Source organism: Hyaena hyaena, unplaced genomic scaffold (assembly GCF_003009895.1).
Source record: "Hyaena hyaena isolate Hyena2069 unplaced genomic scaffold, ASM300989v1 scaffold_4, whole genome shotgun sequence".
NCBI classification, from domain to species: domain Eukaryota; kingdom Metazoa; phylum Chordata; class Mammalia; order Carnivora; family Hyaenidae; genus Hyaena; species Hyaena hyaena.
This window is the reverse complement of record NW_024080636.1, coordinates 2,008,722-2,027,165: the sequence shown is the minus strand read 5'-3', so window position 1 is coordinate 2,027,165 and position 18,444 is coordinate 2,008,722. Positions and strand designations below refer to the sequence as shown.

At 50.5% G+C, this 18,444-nt stretch overlaps 1 protein-coding gene across 1 annotated transcript in view; it reads right to left on the bottom strand.

Annotated features, from left to right (window-relative positions):
- Positions 1-17,931, bottom strand: part of ZC3H7B (zinc finger CCCH-type containing 7B) — a 58,810-nt gene extending 40,879 nt beyond the window's left edge. The window contains exon 1 of the mRNA XM_039236044.1: positions 17,626-17,931. The gene's annotated coding sequence lies outside the window, so the exon portion shown is untranslated. The remainder of the gene's footprint in view (positions 1-17,625) is intronic.
- Positions 17,932-18,444: the final 513 nt, after the last annotated feature.

Here is an 18,444-nt window from a genome sequence, read left to right as displayed (position 1 = left end):
GCCAGCCAGCCACCCGAGCAACGAGCCCTTAAGGGATTCCTAAAATGTTCTAGGCCCTGGGGATTTAGCAATTAACAAAAGCGACAAAGTCCTCTTTCAGAGTATATGTGCAGGCGGAGGAGAGATAGGAGAAATAAATGTAAGCAGAGGAGAGATAGGAGAAATAAACATACAGTGTAACACAGGAAGGATACACACAGGGAAGGAAAAAAAATAAGGTTGACAGAGTCACAGGGTGCTATAATTATACAGCGGACTCAGGGAAGGCCTCTATGACATTTAAACAGAGATCAAAATGATGGAAGGGAGCAATCCATGTGGGGAAAAGTGTTCCAGCAGAAGGAACGGTGAGTGCAAAGGTCCTGAGGTAGAGACTGATTAGTGTATTTGATGAAGAGCAAGGACCCTGGGCGGGTGGAGCAGGGTAGGCAGTAGGAAGAGTGGCATATGGGAAGGTCTGTGAAATTAGCAGGGAAGACCATATGTGAGGTCCCAGTCAGCGGAGCAAGGGCTGTGGCTTCACCCCAAAGCAAGATGAGAAGTCACAGGAGGTTTTGAACAAAAAAGCAGCTCTGTGTCTGGCTGTGCCCTACATGAAAATGAGTCATCATTAAATAAATGTGATTTTTTTTTTTAAGTTTCACTACAACCCTGTCAGGCAGGAAAATAACATTCCATGAAGCTAGGAAAGTTGTTCAAGGCCACACAGTGACCCTAGAGCCTGGGTTCAAAGGGCCTGGAGAGATGGGCATCAGCCAGCCTTGTTAACAATGTGCCAAGTAAGCAAATCGCCACCCCACCCCCTCTCCAGCCCCAGCAAGTACCTAACACCCCACACCCCTCCCTCCTTCTCAACGTCCTTCCTTTGGGAAAAACCTTTGTGTGGATGGTTGTTATTAACCAAATATTTGTGTCCCTGTCAAATGCATACGTTGAAGCCCTACCCCCAGTAGGACTGTATTGGAGATGGGGCCTCTAAGAAGTAATTCAAGTTAAATAAGGTCATTAGGGTAGAGCTCTGATCCAGGACTTTATTCCTGCAGCCTGAGTAGATGAGTATAGATTTGGGTACCAAGAGGTGGAGGTACTGTTGTAACAAACACCTAAACATATGGAGGTGCCTCTGGAGCTGCATGATGGGTGGAGGTTCAGGGGGCTTTGAGGTGCAGCTTGAAAACCCCCTGATGGCCATGAAGGGATGGGTGGTAGAAGTAAGGATGTTAACGGCAATTCCAGTAAGGCCTCCGATGGAAATCAACAAGTTACTGGAAACTGCGAACAAGGTGATCCTTGTCATAAAGCGGCAAAGAACTTGGCTAAATTGTGTTCCTGTGGAGAGTCTGGCTGGCTCAGCAGGATGAGCATGTGACTCTCGATCTCAGGGTTGTGAGTTCGAGCCCTATGTTGGGTGCCGAGATAAATCTAGATAGATAGATAGGTAGATAGTGTTCTAGTTTCTTGTGAGAGGTAGAATCCACAAGCAATGAAAATGGATATTTAGCAGAAGAGATTTCTATGCAAGGCATGGGTCCTCCTTACTGTTTATAGTAAAATTTGAGAGGAGAGATACTAATTGAAGAATTGCTAAACAAAAGGAACCAGAATTTGAAGAGCTGGAAAATTCTTTCTATAAATTCTATTTATATTGCCAAAAAAAAAAAAAAAAAAAAAAGAACGTGTGTTCTGAAGAGAACACTAAGGATGTGGCCGAACAACCATTTGATAAGGAGGTGAGTATGGGTGTGAACCACAGATGTAATCAGCTAGCAGCAGAAGTCAGAAATAGAGGTGGAGTTATAACAACAGAAACTGTCCGTTAGCACCAAAGGGGTCAGAGAAAACTGGACAACAGAATGCAGGAAGGCCACTGGACTTCTAGAATTCTACAGGACCGGGTCACAGAGCCATGTGGGTGCAAACATGCTCTATCCTTCAAAAAAAAAAAAAAGGGAAGTCTGACCCTGCCTCAGTGGGGCCACAATTACTTTTTAGAGCTGTGGCGGGGGCGGGGGGGTGGTGACCCAATGGAAGAGCTGTTGGAGGGGGGGTTGCTGTGCCCCAGTCAGCCAGAAAAGAGGAACAGCAAGCCAAAAAGGATTTTCAAGCCTTCGAATCAAATGGAATTTGGGGCGCCTGGGTGGCTCAGTCGGCTGAGCGGCTGACTTTGGCTCAAGTCATGATCTCATGGTTCATGGGTTTGAGCCCCGCGTCAGGCTGTGTGCTGACAGCTAGCTCAGAGCCTGGAGCCTGTTTCAGATTCTGTGTCTCCCTCTCTCTCTGACTCTCCCCTGTTCACACTGTCTCTCTCTCTTGTCTCTCAGAAATAAATAAAACATTATAATAAAATCAAATGGAATTTGCCCCATTGGGTCTTAGACTTGTTTGAAGCCCCTCACCTCTTTCTTCTTTGCGACCGATCCCGTTTGGAATGGGTATGTCTATCCTATGCTTGTCCCACCATTGCTTTCTGGGAGCACCTAACCTGTCTGGTCTCACAGGATCACAGCTAGAAAGAAATTTACTCTGGATGAATCTACCTCCAGTCTCACTCAGATCTGCTTTAGATATTTAGATGAGACTTGGGACTTTAGAGTTGATGCCGGAATGAGTTATGACCTTGGGGGCTGCTGGGATAGAATGAATGCATTTTGCATATGATAAGAGCATGAATTGGGAAGGGGGCAAGGGGCAGAATTTCTAGACTGAATGTTTGTATCCCCCCAAAATCATATGTTGAAGCCCTAATCTCCAATATGACTGGGAACAGGGCTTCTAAGGAGGTGATTAAGGTTAAATGAGGTCATAAGGTTGGGGCCCTGGTATGACAGGGTTAGTGTTTTTATTAGAAGAGACACCAGACAGTCCTCTCTCTCTCTCCTGCCCACACTCAGAGGAAAGGCCAGATGAGGCCACAATGAGAAGGCAGACATCTGCAAGCCAGGAAGAGGGTTCTCATCAGAAACTGAATCCACCAGCACCTTGATGGGCTTTCTAGCTTCCCGAACTGTGAGAAAATACGTTTCTGTGGTCTCTGGTATTTTGTTATAGCATCCCCAGCAGCCTGAGACAGTGGCTAAAAGATCATTTGTTCTCAGCTGAAGAGGGAGGTGAGATCCTTGAAGGTGAGGGTAGCGGCGACATGCTCAATCAGGGCACTTGTGGGAAAAGCAAGGAGCACATAGGTCAAACAGATCTTGTCTTTTTTTTTTTGAGAGAGAGAGTGTGTGTTTGTGCAAGCAGGGGAGAGGGGCAGAGGGAAAGAGAGAGAGAGAGGGAGAGAATCTCAAGCAGGCTCCATGCTCAGTGCAGATTCCAATGCAGGGCTCATGACCTGAGCCAAAATCAAGAGCCAGACACTCAACCCACTGAGCCACCCAGGCTCCTCAAATGTTGGCTCTATTTTTTTTTTAAAGGAGTTTTTTTTTTAATGTTTATTTTTTAATGTTTATCGTGAGAGTGAGTGCAGGGGAGGGGCAGAGATAGGGAGAGAGAGAATCCCAGGCAGGCCCCATGCTGTCAGCACAGAGCCCAACACGGGGCTCAAACCCACAAATTGTGAGATCATGACCTGAGCTAAAGCCAAAGGTAGGATGCTTAACTGACTGAGCTACCCTGAATCTTGTCTTTTTTTGGGTTTGTTTTTGAGAGAGAGAAAAAAGAGACAGAGGCAGAGTGCAAGCAGGGGAGAGGCAGAGAGAAAGGGAGACACAGAATCTGAAGCAGGCTTCAGGCTCTGAGCTCCCAGCTGTCAGCACAGACCCCAATATGGGGCGGGAAATCTCACACCGTGAGATCATGACCTGAACCAAAGTCGGATGCTCAACTGACTAAGCCACCCAGGCGCCCAAAATCTTGTCTCTTTTTAAAGAAAAAACGCAAGGGGGAAAAAAAACGTTGAAGGAAAAAACTGGCCCAAGTCTCCCAGGAACCCACTGCCAGATAGGGAAGTCCCCTCTCCCCTATTCCGTGTTCTTGTAATTTGGGAATTTCAAGCAGGATCTACCTCAAATGGCTCTTCCCAGAAATAGCCACGAATTAAGGAACCAACAGGAAACAATCCCAACACGTCAGCACAGTCTGTGACCACATACCCAGGTTCACATCTGGGTTCAAATCCAAGACCTGTTCCTTGTTAACTGTATACAAGTTCTTTGTGTTTCACGTCCCGCATCTGGAGGCTAACTGAGATGCCAGGCGCGGGATAACCATTTAATATCAACCATTACTATTTTATAGTCATTATGATTACTTAAAAAGAGCGGCAGAGCACATAAACAGGAAACCCACAGGAAATATGAATCGTGAAGAAGAGACACTCAAACTCACTGATAAAAGAACCACACGACAAGCAACAACTTTTCACCTCTGAGACTACAGTGAGAAGAGAGCCTGGTTGATGCAGGCGGAGGAATGGGCACTTTCCAACACTGTAAGTACAGAGTGCGAACTGGCAGCATCTCTGCAAAGTAGCGTAGCAACATCTACCAATAACAGGAAGCCAGCCAGTTGCCCCTCCTCCTCCCCGTCACAGCCCCAAGGCTCTTCCTCTCCCAGCCGCTCAGGTGAACCTGCACTGGATTAAGCCAATCACAATAGTCCGTTTGATTGCCAGTGATTGGCTTAGGTTAGGACACGTGACCCTGTCCTGGCCAATGAGAAAGGAGAGGAAGTCAGCCAAGGGGTTTCTGGGAATGGTTTTCTTCGCACTTAGCACAGGACGGAGAGCAACGATTGGTTTCGATACCCGCTGTAGGACGCACACGCAGGGGATGGCAGAGCGCAAACACAGGGCAAAGGTGCTGAATGACGCGTCTGGCCCAATAAAATGGCTTATCCTGGAACTGCTCCGCCTCATGAATGACGTGAGGTTATAATAAACTCCGGTTTTGAAGTAGGAATTGTTACTTGCAGCCAAACTCCTTTTAAATGATAAAGCGCCCTTTCGACCCAGAAACTTCACTTCCAAGAAATCTACGCAAATCCTTGTCCAAGCACTCAATTATATCTGCACAGGATGTCTTTTTTTAAAGAGTGAAACACTAGAAGGAACTTTAATGTCCACCAGTAGAGAATTCACCTAATCCATTAAATTACGGAATACCCTACCATGCAGTACAGTGCAGCTATTGAATCTACACGCATCGTCATGGAGATGCCACTATATGTGGCTGAGAAAGAAAAAAAACCAGCAGATTCCAGAACACTGTGTGTTGTATGATCACATCTGTGTACAATGTGTGTTTACATCAAGAAGAAGTTTGAAAGATAGTCTCCAATTTAACTGGTTCTCTCTGGGGACAGGGATTTGTCAAGGGGCAACAGGACACAGAATACTTTCTGCTTTGTGCACCTTAGAATGATTTAGATTTTTTTTTTTTTTGCACAAAGCAAGTATTAACCTTGATTTAAAATTTTTTTTTAATGTTTTATTTATTTCTGGGAGAGAGAGAGAGAAAGAGATAGCATGAACAAGGGAGGGTCAGAGAGAGAGGGAGGTACAGAATCTTTAACAGGCTCCAGGCTCTGAGCTGTCAGTACAGAGCCCGTAGTGGGGCTTGAACCCACAAACCGTGAGATCATGACCTGAGCCGAAGTCGGATGCCTAACCGACTGAGCCACCCAGACGCCCCATAACCTTGACTTTAAAATGCAAAATGAGATGACCGACTTGAGTTCAACCCCATAGGGCAGAGCCCAAGTGGGAATCAGCCTGGTTTTAAACCCAGTATTGCAGGTCTGCCCAAATGTCCATGGGCTGTTCTTCTGAAAGAAAAAGACCAAACCATTGACCTGAGAACCATGAAGGTTTGTTTGGTTTTGTTTTTGTGTTTTTTTGCTTTTGTTTGTCCCCCCCCCCCCAAAAAAAAGAAGTGTTTGAAGATGAAAGACTTTCAGAAATTCAGATCTTCATCAGACCAGGCAGGGACTGTGCCAGCCTCTTGAAATCTCAGTGCCTGGCCCCATGCTTGGTGCAGAGCAAGTGTTCTGTAAATGGTGGTAAAAGAAACAGAGGCGTTAATATCAACTCATCCAACCCATGCATTATATAGATAAGAATGAATGAGTGGTGGGGTGCCTGGGTGGCTCAGCTGGTTAAGCATCTGACTTCAGTTCAGGTCATGGTCTCACGGTTCATGGGTTCAAGCCCCATACCAGTCTCTGTGCTGACAGCTCAGAGCCTGGAGCCTGCTTTGGATTGTGTCTCCCTCTCTGTCTCTGCCCCTCCCCTGCTTGCACTCTGTCTCTCCCTGTCTCTCTCTTTCAAAAATAAATGGATATTAAAAAAAAATTTTTTTTGAAGAATGAATGAGTGAAAAATGGAATACTTGAAATAATCAAGTAATAACATTTGCTGAGTGGTTACCTCATGCCAAGGGCTGTCATGATCTCTCTCTTTTTTATTCATGTCATGATTTCTTTATACATAGTATCTTCTAGCACACCCTGTAAGATAGACTATTATTCTCACTTTGCAGAGGAGAAAAGAGAGGCACAGAGGAAGTTAAGTGACTTGCCCAAGGTCACACAGCTGGTACATGATAGACCTGGGATTCAAATCCTGGCAGCCTGGCCCCAGGGCCCATACACATCACCGTCTCTTGCCCATTAAGCAGTCAGACTCAGGACCCCTCAGCCTGTCATCATGCTTGAGTCTCCTCTGCCTCCAAGTAACTCCCTCCCCTTCTGGATCATGCACAACCTCTCCTCCTCTCCTTGGTCACATCTCTTGTCCACAGAGACAAGGCTGTCTTTACAGCCTCAGCTCCCCCCCCCCCCCCCCCCAAATCTCAGCAACCCCGGTCACATTCTACCAAAGGTGCTTGCCAAGGGTCCTCCCTATCCCAGGAACCTTCTAGTTGCTGAGTCCCACAGTTTTTCACTCGCCTTTTTCAGTATTCTCAGCTGTATCTGCCAGGTCCTCCTCATACCTCTCTGTTCATTCTTGCTCTGTCAGGGGCTCCTCTTCCTCTGCCCGGGTCTCAAGACCAATGCATCCGAGCTTCCATTTAAGGGACAGGGCTCCTGCGCTCCTCACTCTACATGCTCTCCCCAGATGAGCTCTTGCATTTCATGATCTCGTGAGTCATGTCGATGACTCACAAATCTATTCCTTCTGCCAGGCTCACCCCCTCCCCAATATTTCAGATTCATGTCTCTTACCCCCTGGGCAGTGCCACCTAGATGTCCAACATCCAGGCCGCTTATGACCTCAATGCCTTTCTTAATCCTGGACCTTCTACCTGGAATGCCCTCTCCCCCCAACACACACATCTAGCCAACTCCTATTCATCTGTTAAGACCCAGCTCGGATGCCCCTGTGTCCCAAAAGTCCTCCCTGATCCTATCCCAGTTGGGGGCTCCTCCAGCTTGCCACCATCCTAACTTAGCAGCATCTCCCCTGCTCCTCTTCCATTTCCCCCAAACTCCAGTCATAATAACTCCAACTGCCATCCTGTTCTCAGTCCCCTGTTCCTTCCTCCGTTACCTCTAGAACATTCTCCACTCTGCAGCTCCTCCCGCCATCTCCGTGACCATGGCTCTCAGGCCCTCAGCATCTTCTGCCAACATCCTCCAATGAGCCCCCCCCAATCTGTGGCCATTTACTGGTCGAGGAAATCTGCCCAACACCTATGTCAATGTCACTGCCCTGCCCAAAACCCTTTCAGGCGCACACGGGTATGCACACACACACACACACACACACACACAGATGAATACCGTTTGTTTTGTTTTTTTAAAAAGATGAAAGGGGTGGCTCTGTTGTTAAGTATCCTAAGCATCTGACTTTGGCTCAGCTCATGATCTCACAGTTCATGAGTTTGAGCCCCACATCAGGCTCTCTGCTATAAGTGCAGAGCCTAGTTCGGATCTTCTGTTCTCTCTCTCTCTCCATCCCTCCCCCGCTGGTTTTCTCTCTCTAAATAATAAACTTAAAAGATTAATTTAAAAAGATGAAAGGTGAATAAGTCCTGTAGTCTCATGATGAAACAATGAAGATTTTCTGATTTTATATAATGTATAACCATCATATACCATCATCAGGGGAGGCTGGGTGAAGGGAATTCCTTGTACTGTTTTTGCTACTTCCTATGAATAAAAAATCGAAAAACAAACAGAACCTTCATGGCAGCCACTATCAGGAGGAGGAAGGGCAAGCTGCTCCTCCCGGGCACACCACACTGTAGGGAGCACCTCGCCTCCCCTCCAGCCCCATCACTAGCCTGGAATGTTACACTTCGACCATGTCAGACCCAAGCTGCCCACTCTGTCTGGAGCGGCCTTCACACCCACTGCTTCCCACCCTGGATAGTGCCCAGTGCCTCTTTAAAGCTCAGCTGAGGGGGCTTTTCTACCTGGAAGACTCTCTCCCCAACCCCAGCTAACACGGCACCCCAGCTCAGCACAACCACGGCACTTACCCTACCTAATGGACAGTGTGCACTCATGTCCCCACCTCTGTCTAAACCCTGAGCTCCGTAAAGGCAGAAGCTACATCCGAGTCATCTCCGGGCAGCACAGAGAAGCGGTGCTCCCGAAGCTCTTCTGAGTGAGTGGAATCTCACAAACGCTACAATAACCAACGAAGATGCCGATTTCAGTCCTTCACTAAGCATTCTCTCATACCAGATATTGTTCAAAGAGCTTTAAATAGAATCCATAATTCTCACAACACCCCATAAGAAAGTACTATTACCATCCCCATTTTACAGCTGAGGGAACCAAGGCACAAGCAGCTGAACAAACCTGCAAGAGTTACACAGGTTGTAAGTGGCAGAGTGGGGGCTTGAACCCCGGCAGTTGGGCTCTGGAGCCCACACACTCTCACCTCCCGACTCAAAGATGCTCCTCTCCCATCCCCACGGGCTGCCTCCAGCGTCCCCCCATGCTTCACCTGCCTGGCCTTCACCTACCCCAGGTGTCACCAAAGGCGAGCAGTCAGTGCTGACTGCAGATTGGCCACGTACTGCATGAGCGCTACCTGAGGTTACATCATCTCCTAAGATGCCTGCCGCTTCTCCTGACTCACCAGGCCCTTGACAGCTTACTCAGAGACCAGCAGAGGTTCAATTTCGCCGTCCTCGACCTCACCAGTCAGAATTCTGGGTCTACACTTCCCCTTCCCCATGGACCTCACGCACCTGTCTGTCCACCTGAGGGCCCTCTGCTCCAAGGAGGCGTCTTGGCTCCTTTCTGGAGATTATATGCTGGGTGTCATCCACCTTTCATGGCAAGGGTTTTGAACCTGGGGCCCCCGGAGAGAACTCAGGGGTCCATGAACTTAGATGGGAAAACATTTGCAAGTTTTTTTCACTACCCCGTACCTGGTATTGAGCATTCCCTTCAATTACAAAGGCAGGCAATATGCCGCAGTGTCGTGCTAGAAATCACAGCTCTTTCCCTGTCACATTTCAGCTACTGCAGGCGCAACAAAATATTGTTCATGCTCATCACAACTTTGGAATTATGGAGCTTACATTAGACTCATCGCCAGATCTGGTTTCTCAATGCACTGATTTAAAAAAGCCCAGCTACAGCTCAAGAGAATGGGGTTTCCTTTGCAATCCTGTGTATTTTACTTTTTGCATTAAAAACTGTATTCTGAGAAGGTGTTCATAGGCTTCCACGGGCTGCCCAATGGGTCTGCAGTGCAGAGACAATTTAGAAGACCTGTCCTAAGCAATCATGTTTACCCGCACAATAATCTCAAAGGTAGGTGCCATCATCTCCATTTTCCACAGAAAAGCTAGACCTGAAGGGGGAAAAAGTCTTGGGGGGGGCGCGCCTGGGTGGCTCGGTCAGTTAAGTGTCCAACTTCATCTTCATAATCTCACAGTTCGTGGGTTCGAGCCCCGCGTCGGGCTCTGTGCTGACAGCCAGCTCAGAGCCTGGAGCCTGTTTCAGATTCTGTGTCTCCCTCTCTGACCCTCCCCTGCTCACTCTGTCTCTATCTCTCTCTCAAAAATAAATAAAACATTTTAAAAATTAAAAAAAAAAAAAAAAGAGTCTTGGGGCACCTGGGTGGCTCAGCAAGTTAAGAGTCTGAATCTTGACCTCAGCCAGGTCTTGATCTCAGGGTCGTTGAGTTCAAGCCCCGCATTGGGCTCCACACTGGCCATGAAGTCTACTTTTAAAAAAAGAAAAGTAAAGAAAAGAAAAAAGTAGTCTTTTAAAAAGAAGTGAGGCTTGGAGAGTCCACAACTTGCCCAAGGCCACCCAGCAGCTGAGGAAGGAGGCTGGGGAAAGTGGCACCACCTCTGGCTCCACCAGAGACCGCCAGTCAAGGAATGAAGGAGGGAAACAGCCAGCCAGCCCACAGGCCTCAGAAACTTGCAGTTTGTTTTCTTTTAACTACCTTGAACAGGAACCAAAGTTCAGGAAACCTCCCTCAGGCCTCTCCCAGGGTGCCACCATCAGCCAAACTAAGAGTCAGCAGTTACCAAGGGCTTTTATTTTCTCATCTTACCTTCCCAGCTACTTGGGGGCCAAACTGCACAGGAGGGGTTCAGCCCCACATCTGTGTCTCCAGGTGCGCTGTAGCTTCTCCACAACTCTCTGGCTATCAAGTGAGATGAGATGTTTAAACAGTAACTTTTCTTTCATAGAAAAGTAACAGAAGCTCGGGGAGCCTAGGTTGCTCAGTGGGTTGAGCTTTCAACCTCGGCTCAGGGCATGATCTCCTGGTTCGTGAGTTCGAGCCCCGCATTGGGCGTTGGGCTCTGTATTAACAGCTTAGAGTCTGGAGCCTGCTTTGGATTCTGTGTCTCCCTCTCTCTCTCTGCTCCTCATGCCCTCATGCTCTGTCTCTCTCCCTCTCAAAAAAAAAAAAAAAGAATAAACATTAAAAAATTTTAAAAATGAGAAACGCATTTCTGCATTTCTCACACTTCTGTGGTCACCCGACTTGGGCACCAAGAGTGTTCCATGGACTGCTCGGCCTGCTTCACCGCCTGAGGACAGAGAAGCAGGCTGGGGCAGTGCAAGGGACCCTGGGCCAGGGAGTCCGCCAGACCTGATTCCAATCCCAGCACAGCCCCATCCTGGCTTTCAGGGCACCTCTGTTTTGTCATCTGGAAGATGGAGCTAATGATACCCGCCTTGTAAGACTATTTTGCAGGTTTATATCGTGCGCCCCTAACCCCTATATACAAGCGGAGATGGGAAATTCGTGTTTCTGCTGAATCCGTACTGTTGGAGAGCGCCTGGCACCTTGCAAAGTTACCCTGTAAGTGCTTTTTGATCAGTCAACACTAATTCTTTTGCAGTTTCTACCTATCTAGGTCACCCTTTTTTGGCAAGGGCTGTTCTGGACCACCCCGCTACTATTATTCATTTATCCAACAAATAACCACAGAACGCCTTTATGTGCCAGGGGCGCTGCCAGATGCTGGGGGAACAGGGTGAATAAAGTCCCTGACCTTGTAGAGCATGTGGTCCAGGTGTGGAAGACAAACGGCAATATTAAATGCACACGACAAGTACAGCTGGAGAAGAGTGACAAACAAGCTGAAATAGGAAATGTGGCGGGGAGTGATGGGGGAAGGGGGTGGCGGTGCTGAGAGTTTAGGCATGGCCCACTGGGGAGGCGGCAGTTAAGGGAAACAAGGAGGATCCCACCATGAGAACACAGAAGGTAGGTTAAGTGTGCACTGGCAGCGGGTACAGCAAAGGCAGTGGCCCTGAGGTGGGAGCAAGTTCAGAACGTTCAAGAAAAAGATAGAAGGCCAGTGTGACCGTAGCGCTGGAGTGAGGGCAAGCCAAGGAGGAAGCTAGTTTCTAGGGGCAGAGTAAGGCAGGTCAGGAGGCTACATACAGGCCACACTGCGGAGCGAGCACTGCGTTCTGGGTCAGGAAGCTACCGGGAGGGTTTCGGCAGAGGAGTGACAAGGTTCCATTTAAATCTTGAGAAGATCCGTTGCTTAGGCTGCTGCATTGAGGACAGATGACAAGAGGGGAGGCTGGTAGATCAGTCAGCAGGCTACTGCAGGGGTCCAGGCCTGGATCAAGGTAGGCAGTGGAGAAGACTCAGGAGGTTACGGCCACCACAGCCACGCTGTCACACCAGTGGCCTTTAGAGTTTTCAAGTCCTCTTCATTTGAGTCTCACAGCAAACCCAAGGAAGGCAGGAATGAATCAGTGAGGCCATTTCACAGACAAACAAACTGGGGCCAAGCATGATGATCTGATTGTGCCCCAGAACACGCAGCTAGTGTGTGCCAAAGCTGGGAGTGCAACTCAGGACTTTGGACTCCGTGCCCTGAGTTCCTCTGGCTGCAGGGGACAGGGCACGACACGGAATGCACCGGAGAACAAGAGCAGAGACGGACCTCTGTAAACCCCAGAAGGGTCGCAGCCCCAACCTCCCCTGCAGGCTTCACAGGAAGTGCTCAGTGGCTGCTCGCTGGCCGACCCCAGCATGCGGCTTCGGAAGCCGCGGCTCTTGGGCCGAGGGAATGTGACACCCTGTTCCCTTCCCAAGTCACAGTGGGGACAAGAGAGGAAGAGCTGGAGACTGGGGGACTCCTTGATTTTCTTCTTTTGCAAAATAGGGACTTCTTAACTTAAAGGAGCGTCATGAGGATTAATGAGAATATGGCCCAAAGCACAATACAAATAATACATAATTGGGATTTCCAGATAGATAAGAACAGAACTTCATGGAGACTAAAATAACTTGAAGGGCGCCTGGCTGACTCAGTTGGCAGAGCATGCGACCCTTGATCTCGGGATCATGAGTTCAAGCCCCAGGTTGGGTGTACGGATTACTAACTAATAAGATAACCTGATGGTACCTCTCCTGCACAGCAGCAAAGACCTTGGGCTCGGGGGTGTCATATGCCTGGCTCCCTCTGACCCTCCCCCCGGCCCCGACTCCCTGCTCTCCCACAGCTGTGTGATCCTGGAACGTCACTCTCCTCATCTGCAAGATGGGGCTGCTAATACTTGTTCCGGCCTCCAAGAGCTGTTACGCGGATTCCCTAAGAGAAGGCCCAGAAAGTGCCAAGCCACAGGGCTGGCACACACAGCAGCGTTAAACACGCGGTGGTTGGTGTCACTACTGCCGACGTCGCCATCAAGCCCGCGTTGTCAACCTCGGATTCGGGGCTTGGGATGCACGGCCGAACTGCAGTAGGCCACGGCTGGGTTCTGGAATGCAGCAGCGGTCCCCACAGCCTGACACAGAAGCAGTGCTCGTACACCTGCAGAAGCCATCAGGGTACTCGCAGGGGAACTGACTTCCTAGGGAAATAAATAAGACGGGAAGGAGCCCTGGAGCTCGTGATGACAGAGAAGAGGAAAGCGAGCCCGTTTTCTATGGGCCATTAAATGTGATGAAAGGAGCTGGCTTCTGTGGAGGCTCCTGGGAGCTGACACGTAGCAGTCACCTCATCAGCCTGGGCCGAGGCTCAGCTTCAGGTTGCAGCCGGACCTCCTCAGAGGACACCTCTACCTCTGCCACCTGAAATCACCACCATGGGGCCCCATCGCTCTCCCCCCAGCCCCCAGCCACCCCTCGTCCCATGCTGGGCCGACTCAAGAGCCAAGTTGCCCAGGTCTGCTCTCCATCCTGCCTCCTTTGACAGTTTCTTCATCTGTAAAATGGGGACCGTCACAGTGCTGACCTTCAGGGCTGTTACAAAGATTAAGTTAGCTCATGTAGGGAAAAACACTCACAACAGGGCTTGACTATCAGTAATTTTTGGACTGCTTAATGGTTACATGATGACAAACTTAAAAACCCCTCCACTTCTTGGGCGCCAGGGTGGCTCAGTCGGTTAAGCGTCCTGCTGTGGCTCAAGTCATGAACTTGTGGTTTGTGAGTTCGAGCCCTGCATCAGGCTCTGTGCTGAGAGCTCAGAACCTGGAGCCTGCTTCGGATTCTGTGTCTGCCCCTCTCTGTCCTTCCCCCACTAGTGCTGTTTTTGTCTCTCAAAAATAAATGTTAAAAAAAAAAAAAAAAAACCCACTTCTATTTCCTCTCTTCAGACTCCCCTGCCCTGATCCCCAGGCACTAGGTGTCTCCCACAGGTTACCATCACACACACTATCAAACCTCAAGGCTTCCTTTCAGAAAGGGAATTTTAGGCCCAGAGAGCCCAAGGGACCACAGTGGTAGAGCCTGACTTGAACTTGAACTCACACCTGCCACCCACATGGTGGCTGCACCAGATGACCTGCCAGGTCCTTTATGCTGTCTTTGCCCGACTCAGTGCCTCTTCTCGGAATGCCTTCTCTGGCCTTTCTGAACTCATCTCTGAAATGTGCGTATGGGACTTCTAGGAAGACCTTCCACCCCAAGGCAAAATAAACCGTCCTCTACACTGGGGTATAATATGACTGGCCGAATGTGTCCTCCTGTTACCTCCACTGGGGCCTGGGGCACAGGGGGTGAATCAGACCCCGTTCCGCCCTTGGGAAGCTCGGGTTAATGATCATCCACATCTTTCCTCCTTTCCAATCTAGAAGCTCCTTCAAGGTATCAAGCCAGGCACCCACAGGCATTAAGGAAATGGACTTAGATTCCACACTCGGGGCCCAGTCCTCCTTCACCACCATTCATTTGCCTTCTCCAGGAATGCTTCCAGAAATCTCCTAAGTATTTTTTTTTAAGTTTGTTTGTTTATTTATTTATTTATTTATTTGAGAGAGAGAGGGAACACAAGCAGGGAAGAGGCAGGGCGGGGTGGGGTGGGGTGGAGAATCCAAGCAGGCTCTATGCTGACAGCGTGGAGCCCAATGCGGGGATTGATCCCACAAACCCTGAGACCATGACTTGAACCAAAACCGAGAGTCGGATGCTTAACCAACGGAGCTCCCCAGGCGCCCCAGAAATCTCCTAAATATTTTCACAGGACTGGGCCCCGGGACACAGGGTAATTCATTACAACTCCCTGGCCTCTTGGGAAGCCTGCTGGTCTTTGGGCTTAAGCCCCTAACCCCCATTGCATGCGCTGAGTCAGACTGTGCTGGTCTCCACATATTTGAAATGGAGGTTGTCCAATTCTGACACCAATTCCAACGTACTCAACAGTCACACAGGCCTGGGTTCAAATCCAACTGGGTGACATCAAGCCAGCTACATTAATCCTGTGTTCCTCATTTTCTTCATCTGTGAAATGGAGATAATAATGCCCACCCCTGTTCAGCTCAGGTCATGATCTCACAGTTTATGAGTTCAAGCCTCACGTCAGGTTCTGTGCTGACACAGAACCAGCCTGAGATTCTCTCTCCCTTTCTCAAAATAAATACATAAACTTAAAAAATAATAATAGTGCCCACTTCTCATGGAACCACTGTAAGAATCGGAGAGAATCTACGTCAGCCTCCCAGCACAGAAGCAACCGTGGTGAGCTCAAGAATTCCCTTCCTCTTCTCTCCCCCAGCCAAGCCTCCCCATTCTTTTAAGCTCAAGATCCACTTCCTGGAGAAAGCCTCTCCTAACTTTTCCGGGTTACCCTGAGAGCTGTCTCTCCTGTTCACTCCCACTGCACTGACTACGGCATAGAGCATTTGCTGGTCCTGTCGTGGGTTCCGGCCAGCCGGCAAGTGACAAAGTCAACCCCACGCCTGCCCCGTGGTGCCTCCCCATGCTCACAGGAGACATCTGAAAACGAACTTGCTACGGTGGCCCAGGATTCTGGGAAAGGCTGAAGACGTGGAGCCAGACAAAGAAGTGAGAATTCTAGCTCTGCTATGTGACGGGGAGACCTTTCGATTCTATAAGCCTCACGTTTCCCACCTGGAAAACGAGGACTGAAAAATGTCTACCTGTCGTGGTTGCTATGGGGGACAGATGAGCCAGCATACGTGAAAGCCCTTTTGTCATAAGCCAAAAAGTGCTATTTAAGGAATTCTTATTTTCAGATTCTCCAAGCCAAACCTACTGACGCCTTAACTTCTTATACCTAGAGACTAGCTCATTCCACAGAGCTTCTTAGCCCCAAATAATCCACCCACACCCACATTCTTAACTGTCCATCGCAAACAAAAAGCCAACAGCGGGGAATTCACAGCATCCACGGAACACAAGGCCCCAGCTCAGGGATCAACAAAATCTCTCTCCCATCCTCAGATCTCATCCCTCCTGAACATAGGTTTCTTTCTCCTTCCCAGCTTAAGGTACCCCATGCCTCAAACCCGCTCCAATAGCATTTTGGCCATGCATCATTTGGTATGCAGTCCATCCTGTGGGATGTCAAAATGGGGAAAGAAGACCTTGTTGGGTACAGTTGGCTGTATGTAGGGAGAGGGGCAGTAGTAGTCCTGGTAGTAGATGTAAAGATTTTGCTGGAATTTTGGGTCCAACAGCTGCTAAATGTACTATAATTATCCCATTTGTGTGAAAAGCCAAGGATCTGCATTCTGCTATTTTCATGGGGCTGGATGAACTGCAGACGCTGAGGAAAATGGTAAGAAGTTGGGGTTCAAAGTGTCTGCTGAGGAAAACGGTAAGAAGTTGGGGTTCAAAGTCTGGTACCTAGGCACCAAAGTCTGTGTGTGCAACCCCCGCGAAATGAAATCCCTAACAAAGCTGCTGTGGGCCCCCGGTCCCCCACTCCAGGCCCAATTCGCTTCTCTACCCCCAGACTCCCAACCCCCCTTTCCGGACTCCAGCCCCTACTCTTTCCCTTTGATGCCCTGTAGGCACCCCAGCCACCGGGGTCAGAGTAAATCGTTTTCTACGATATTTTTTTTTCCTCCTGGGAAAATTGCTTTGTCTCTGTGAAAGACCCCCAAACCATACATGTTATAAACATCCGAACCAGACAGATTTTAAGGGGAAAGGGGGGAAAGGAGGGAGCAGGCCCGAAGGGGTCCCTGAGGCCCGCTGAGGGCGGGAGGAGGGTCCGAGATTGGGTCCGCGGCTCCGGGGCGCCCCCCCACCCCCACCTCCGCAGTCCCCGCGCACTCCCTGCCTGGCGGCTGGGCCGGATCAGTCCTCCGGGCCCAGAGATGGATCCCGCGACCGGAAATGCCCCCCTGCCCAGACCGCGCCCCCCTTTCCTGCCGCCCCCTCCCCCCGGGCCGGGCCGCAGGCCCAGGATCCCCGGGCTCGCGTGGCCGCGGCAGCCGGCAGAGGCGACCCGTCGGCGGCCGCGGTCTACGGCCCTTGCTGCGGTCCCTCCAACTCTTGGCGCTGCGGGGCCAAGGCGCACACAAAAGGCAGGGGCGCGCTGCCAGAGACGCCCCTGCCAGCCCCTTCGGCCCCTTTCGCGGGGGCCAGCAAAGCATCGCGCACCCCAAAGCTCCGGACGCTGGGGCGGGAGGCCCCCCCGAAGGAAAATTCCAAGGCACCTCCCCGCCCCGGGAGCTGCCCGGGCAGCCAAATCGCCCAGCGGCAGGTGCCCCCGGCCGCACAACTTTGAAACTTTGGGGCAAGGCACGGGAAAGGGGAGGGGGAGCCCCAAAAAGGAGGAAATCAGGATTTGGCGGCTCTTGCTTTATTTCTGCCAAATGCACTTTCCAGGTGGCCCCGCGCGGCTCCGGCCTGGCCGGGGTCTCCCTGCGCCTCCGCCCGGCCTGGCGCGGCCCCCGGGCGCCCCCGAGCCCTCCCGCCGCCGGCCGCCGGGACGCGGTCGGCCCCGGCCTCTGCCCCTCGAGGCTCGGGCCGCGCGCTGCACTCACCTCGGCCGGGCTGCGCTCCCCGCGGGCCTGCGCCGAGCCCGATAAATGGTATGCTATGACTAGAGGTATGATTACGTTATTATTATTAGTAATAATAAGAGTAAATGCTATTTAATTACGGGCGGCCGCATCCTGCTCCCGGCGCCGCCGCCCCGGCAGCTCCGTCCATGTGGCTCCGGAGCGCTTTACTTTCATTTCCAGCCCCCGCTGGAGGCACCGTCTCCCCGCAGCTCTTCCTCCTCGGGTCCTAGAGCGCGGCTTCCCTCGCCTGGCGCCCGGGGTGGGCGGCGCGGGCGGCGCACCTGGGGGCGGGGAAGTCCCCCTGCCCCGTGGTAAGCTCATGCCTGGAAACCACCTTTATTTTCTCTAAACGTGGCCTGCCCCTTTCAGGGCTTTTTCGCTGGGCAAGTCTGCATTTCTGGACTGATGCTGGTCAGACTGCGCGCCGCGGCCCTTCCCCCTGGGTGTAAAAAAGCCCCCCGGGTTGCCAGGTGCTTTCACTGAGGGCTCCCCCAAACCTTAGCTGCTTTGTGCCCTTTTCACGGATGAGAACCAATCAGACCCGCCATCAGCCAGTGTTTTGTGCATGAGATCTTTCCAGAAAGGATTTGAGGCTACTTAGAAGATCCAATAGGTGATGGGAGATCTGGCTATATTTCTTGCACCCCTGGCACCGCCTCCCAACTGGTCAGGACTAGACTGGTTTTGAACCCAGAGCTTCTGATCCCAAACACAATGTCAGCCACGCTATTACTACCTGCTCCATTGATTCCAGAGGACTTCCACATCTCTGTGAGAATTCTCTCAAATTTCCTTCTC